Raw genomic sequence first — 6,000 nt, 5'->3', positions numbered from 1 at the left:
GCATCTGGCTGTCCCTTGGCTGGGAAATGCCAGTAATTTTTTGGCCCTAAGGCATCTTCTGGGACAAAAAGCAACAGGCAGAAAGACTAGGATGGGCGTGAGCAGGACGCCTGACTTCCCCAGGTTAACTGATTTCACGCAGGTGAGGACAAGCAAAGCCTTGAACTCAACAGAGAGACGAGGGGTGGGTGTCTCGGGAGCGACAGACCCCTATTCAGCATCAAGACCTGGGAGCCACCTTTTTTTTTTTTTTTTTTTTTTTATGTATTTTTGTGAGAGAGACAGAGTGTGAGCCGGGGAGGGGCAGAGAGAGGGAGACACAGAATCCGAAGCAGGCTCCGGGCCCCGAGCCGTCAGCACAGAGCCCGACGCGGGGCTCGAACTCACGAACCGCGAGATCATGGCCCGAGCGGAAGTCGGACGCTTAACCGACTGGGCCACCCAGGCACCCCGACCTTGGAGCAACCCTAAGTCGAGGTCTGAGAGAGGCAAATCCTGTTCTCATTAAATGAGCACAGGCCTGGGGGTGGGGGGCGGGTGGCCAAGGCGGGGTGGGGTGGGGAGGGCACCCCTGCCACCAGATCTAAGGGCGTTTGTTGGGCCAAGCCCTTGTTTCGTCCCAGCCAGGCCACTCAGGCGAAAGCATCCTGGGAATTTGGCCTGCCAACACAAAGAGCATTTCCTTGTGTGGGTTTCCTGTTTAGGTCTGCGTAGAAACCCGGCGGATCGCGTGGCCTCGTAAATCCCCCAGACATTACTGATGTAGATGCTTTGGCCGGCTGCCATGGGAAAATCGCACACAAATAGAAGAAGGGCGGGGGGAGCACATTCACTCTCGAATTCTGGTGGGTTCTGGGCTCCGTGTGTTTGGATCTGTAAACGGAGGGGGTTGGGCTCGCCACGATGATCATTTAAGGTCCCTCACAGCTTGGACTTTCTCAGATTCCACTTCCCTCCGGAGGGCCGCCCGGAGCTCTCCCTGTCCGGCTCAGGGACGGGGGTCTGCGGAAACAGAAACAGGGGGAAGATCTCCGGCTGAAAATCCGGAAGCTTCTCCAGCATATCCTATGGGCTCCTTCACAGAAAGAAGGTACTTTTGAACCCTGGTAATTCCCAGACTTTCCTAAACACTTAGGTTTGTCCCCCAAAAGACAGACACCGAGCTCAGGAGCATCACGGGGGTCTCACAGCCGGGTTTTTGGCACAAAGCAAGTTCACAGGGCAGACCCCAAGGTGGTACACAGAGTGTGTGTTAGGAGACATCACCCGCTTTTAAGCTTTTTAAAGCTTTTTTAAAACTTCTTGTTCTCCTCAGTTTCTGCATCTGTCCAATGGGCATTCAGACTCGTTGGCTTAATGGAAGAAGCCGTGTTTGCATTCCTCTTCTGAGGCCGAACACCCAGATGCTCTGGCAGATTCCACGTGGAGTCTGACCAGACATGAGTACGGCTGGGAAAGGGACCGGGCAGGCACAGGATTTCTGCCCGAAGGTTCTCCTGTCCACCGTGCTGTGTCCCAGTGAGGATGTCCTGCTTTTCTCGTACTTCTGTGTGTTTCTGTTTCCTCCTTTGTCCTAGTGAGCGTTATTTAAAAAAAAAAAATTCTTTTTGGTCATATGGAACTGTCCTTTTTTAGGGGAGGGGGAAAGTACTAAAATGATACTAAGTAACAGGAAGTTAATCTCCTTAGTCCGGTAATGCAGGCTTCTAGTAAGTTAATTGGATTTTCTACCTAAACGTGGATAAAGTCATTTACGCAGCAACATTTCTCCAGATGAGATCGCTCGCTTGGAATGCAGCGTGGCTCTGGTCTTCGGGCTCTCGGGCATGAATTGTGACGCTTGTCTGTAAACCTCGTTCCCTTGGACACGTCCTTACAGGTAAATAAATCAGCAAAGGAACGATTAGTTCCTAGGCCCCGTCCTGCTATTTATTTTCCAAATTCCACTTTTATATATCTGAGATATATTCTCCTTTCCCCCTACTGACTCTGAATGCGTAATCCACTGATGATGTGGGAGGAAGGTAAAATGATCTGAGGGTCTAAGTTTTCTGGGTCAGCGCTCCCCAGAACACTGGTCCAGAGAAAAAGACTTTCAAAGGGGATTTCTATGCTCAGGATGCTGGGACAATGCTCTCGATGTCTTTGAGAGTCACAGGGCACTCTGATGTGTTGAGAGCTCTGAGGGTTCACGCAATAAAGAAACGTGTTCAACTTTAACTCAGTATTTCCCAAACAACTTTTCTGATCAAGAAAAACTCTTTTAAGGGGCGCCTGGGTGGCTCAGTCGGGTGAGCATCCGACTTGGGCTCAGGTGGCGATCTCATGGTTTGTGAGTTCGAGCCCCGCGTGGGGCTCTGTGCGGACAGCTCGGAGCCTGGAGCTGCTTCGGATTCTGTGTCTCCCTCTCTTTCTGCCCCACCCCCGCTCACGCTCTGTTTCTCTCTCTCTCAAAAATAAATAAACATTTAAAAAATTTAAGAAAACCTCTTTTTGTATTATATCTACAGGAGCTGATAACGAATGAAGGAATCAGTGTTTCACGGGACACATTTTGGGAAATGCTCCTTTCAGCCAAAAGGTAGTATTTACTGTCTTTTGTTTAGCACCTGGGGATATTCGAGAGGCAGATATCAGCATGTAATGGAAATATTTCTGGCCTTTCCAGAATTTTAGCAGGCAAGAGACCAGGATGAGCGTAGCTACGGAGAGGTTTTCATGGTAAACATATTAGAAAGAAACACACCGAAATTTCATTTAGTGGCTATTGGTGGCTGGTAGGAGGAGAGGCGATTTTTTTCTTCTTTTTTTCTTCTCGCCCGTATCTTCCACAATGAGCATGAATTACTTCTGTATTGGGGGCGAGAAACAAAGTAAACTTTACTTCTTTCTTTTTGGAAGTTCATTCATTTATTTTGAGGGAGGGGGGAAGGACAGAGAGAGAGGGAGAGACAATCCCAACCAGGATCCACGCTCGGTGCAGAGCCTGACGGGGAGCCTGATCTCACAACCATGAGATCAACCTGAGCCAAGATCAAGAGTCGGACGCTCAACTGACTGAGTCACCCAGGCGCCCCTAAACTTTATCTTTCAAAGAAGAATTAATATCCAAGTTTCTTTGCATTCGTTCTTAATGAACACAACTACCTGTCAGCAGAGAAGCCAACAGATACATCTCCTCCTTCCGGTTACTTCTCCCAGTGTCCTTGGGGTCCCATAGCCCTTGTCTGACAGGCTCTGGGGTCTGTCCTTGGAGTATATACAGCCCCTTCAGATTTGCGAGAAAGTTAAACAGTTCACACTTGGTGGGAGAGTCAACCTGAAAACAGGAACCGGCCCCATCAAGCCCACCATCCTAAGTTGTTACAGGTCACATGTCCATGAAGGAAGGGTTGGCATGCCAGTTGAGATTCTTGGCTGTAACCAATGAAGATCTCTTCTGGTTGACCTGAGCAGGAAGCGAATTTACCGGAAGACTACTGTGCAGTGTGCAGAATCAGTGAGAGGGCTAGAGAACCAGGTGATGGGAAATGAATGAGATCACGGGAGGCAAGGCACAGCCAAGGTCTTCACACAGGATGGTCTGCTTAGGATCCTGTCACTGGTGTTGTCATTGCTGGACACCAGTTTGGGGCTCGGTCACCCCAAACACCTATCGTCATGCTGCTGGACACAAATCCACCACATCATGTCCCCAAAGGGGTCCTCTGATTGGCCGAGCCCAGGATGGTTCCCTAGTTGCTGGGGCAAAGATAGAAACTCTGCCCTCTTTGGCTTCTAAAGTAGGGAGAGGAGACCCACCTCCTCTCTGCTTTGGCGTTCCCCCCCAAATGGGAAGGTTGTTTAAAGGTTGGGTAGCCAGGATGACCAACATGCATGACATTTAGGTATTCTGTAAAGGGGCTGCTAGGAGCTTGGAGAGACAGGCCAGATCGGGCCAGCCATGTTCAGAAGTGAACTCACCCCCCTGGTGTTGTGTAATGAATGCGTGGTCTTCTTTCAACCGGATTCCTATGATGGGCAAGCTTCCACCAAATCTCTCGATCACTGCCCCTCAAGAAGAACTGACCTCCCAATAAAAACCACACTGAATAATAAAATAAGAATTACCATTTTCCAGAAGAACCAGAAGGCAAATGCAGACTCCCATCTGATGGCAAGGCTAGTTGTGTGCTCCTCCGTTGGGCCACGTGGATCGTCCGTAGGGGGCTGACCGAAAGAAATGAAGGAATAATAAAGCATTGGAAAGATTGCTTTTTTTCTCTGAAGAACGTACAGGTTAGGGAAGCTGATTAAATAGGTTGATATGACCTTGGAGAAGAGCCCTACAGGTGCAGGGAATGGGAAAGGAGTGGACAATGTGAACGTGGGTCTTTCATTGACTTCCTCATTTGGGGATAGCTCTTTCTGCGTGCAAGCTTCCAAACATGGGGGTCGAGTCCAGAGACCGAAAGACGAGGTCCAGGGAGAGAGTCAAGGTGGTCATGGCTGCTGTCAGATTCTTGGATGGCAGGCACAGCCTCAAACCCCGGCCATATAGGCAGAAACTGCTCGGCTTCATCACGGCACAGTTTGGAATCTAAGGAGTGTTAATTGGAAAGCAGTGATTAAAAAATGAGAAAAATCTCTTTGTTCTGGAACTAATACGGATATGTTCATCTCAGAGTAAGGGAGGTATAGTGTGAGAGCCTCAGGAAGTTGACTTTACGTAGAAAGTCTATATTATTATGATTTTCCACAGTGAATTGCTTCTCTTTTGCTTCTAGAGTGTCCGGACCCTTGCACAGTTTCCATTGCTGATGGGACCTTCTGAGCACTGTCAACATACCCACAGAGAAGGGGTTTCCAACTCACGTAATCACACTCTCCAGTCAGATGTGGAACAAGAAAATACTTCCCAGAAATGCAAAGAAGAAAACAAACCAAGTTCATTGCCTTGGGTAACATGAGTTCTTGCCCATTTGAAATGGGATCTTAATCTTCCTAGAAGATCTCTTTCTAGATTTCTTCTAGAAAGAGAGGACACGCCATACCTTAGACAGTGTAGTTACGGGCAGGTGCTCTATCACCTGGTACTGAGTCCCACTGCCATCTACAAGATTTAACAATCAGTTGTAAGAACATCTAACGTGAAGAAATGTTTAAGAACTCAAGGGGTCTCTTGGGATTGGAGGTCCATCCATTCCTGGAAAGGTTGAGATAAGTCACGTGATGCCTTTTCTGTAACCCCAACATTTCTCCAAGGAAATCTTTGAAGTAAAAAGTTCACAAAAGAGTAGACTGAGGACTGCAGCGGAGACAGTGGGGGGGGGGGGGGGCGGGGGGATGTTCCATGGTTCCCTTCACTGTAGAGGCTGTTGGGAACAGGGGTTCAGTAAAGCAGACTGGAATTTCCAGGATCTGGTGCACGGATAATGTTCTTTCACCTTTGGATGTGTCCTTAGGTGACTGGACAGTGAGTAGCAGGTCTCAAAGAAGAGTCTGATATAGCATCTGCCCTAGACCAGGAAGGATGGGGCCAGGGCCCAGGAAACGGGTCTAGGCCCAGAGCGAACATCTTTGTCCTCAGTTCTGTTAAAAGATGGTGTCGGGGCGCCTGGGTGGCTCAGTCAATTGGGCATCCGCCTTTGGTTCCGGTCATGATCTTGCAGTTTGTGAGTTTTGGCCCCGTGTTGGGCTCTGTGCTGACAGCTCAGAGCCTGGAGCCTGCTTCGGATTCTCTGTCTCCTCCTCTCTCTGCCCCTCCCATGTTCATGCTCTGTCCCTGTCTCTCAATAATAATAAATAAACGTTAAAAAAAATAATCCAGTGAAGAAATGGGCAAAAGACATGAATAGACACTTCTCCAAAGAAGACATCCAGATGGCCAACCGACACATGAAAAAATGCTCAACGTCACTCATCATCAGGGAAATACAGATCAAAACCACGATGAGATACCACCTGACACCTGTCAGAATGGCTAACATGAACAACTCAGGCAACAGCAGATGTTGGTGA

General features: G+C 48.8%; 1 long non-coding RNA gene across 1 annotated transcript; it reads left to right on the top strand.

Moving 5' to 3' along the window:
- Positions 1–703: 703 nt before the first annotated feature.
- On the top strand, positions 704–5,674 carry LOC125155519 (uncharacterized). The gene is made up of 4 exons (XR_007148254.1): positions 704–1,090; positions 1,774–1,879; positions 2,511–2,581; positions 4,767–5,674. It is a non-coding gene; the product is annotated as an uncharacterized LOC125155519 (long non-coding RNA).
- Positions 5,675–6,000: the final 326 nt, after the last annotated feature.

Source organism: Prionailurus viverrinus, chromosome F1 (genome assembly GCF_022837055.1).
Source record: "Prionailurus viverrinus isolate Anna chromosome F1, UM_Priviv_1.0, whole genome shotgun sequence".
Taxonomy (NCBI): domain Eukaryota; kingdom Metazoa; phylum Chordata; class Mammalia; order Carnivora; family Felidae; genus Prionailurus; species Prionailurus viverrinus.
The sequence above is the reverse complement of the archived record's forward strand: the minus strand, read 5'-3'. Positions and strand labels throughout refer to the sequence as shown.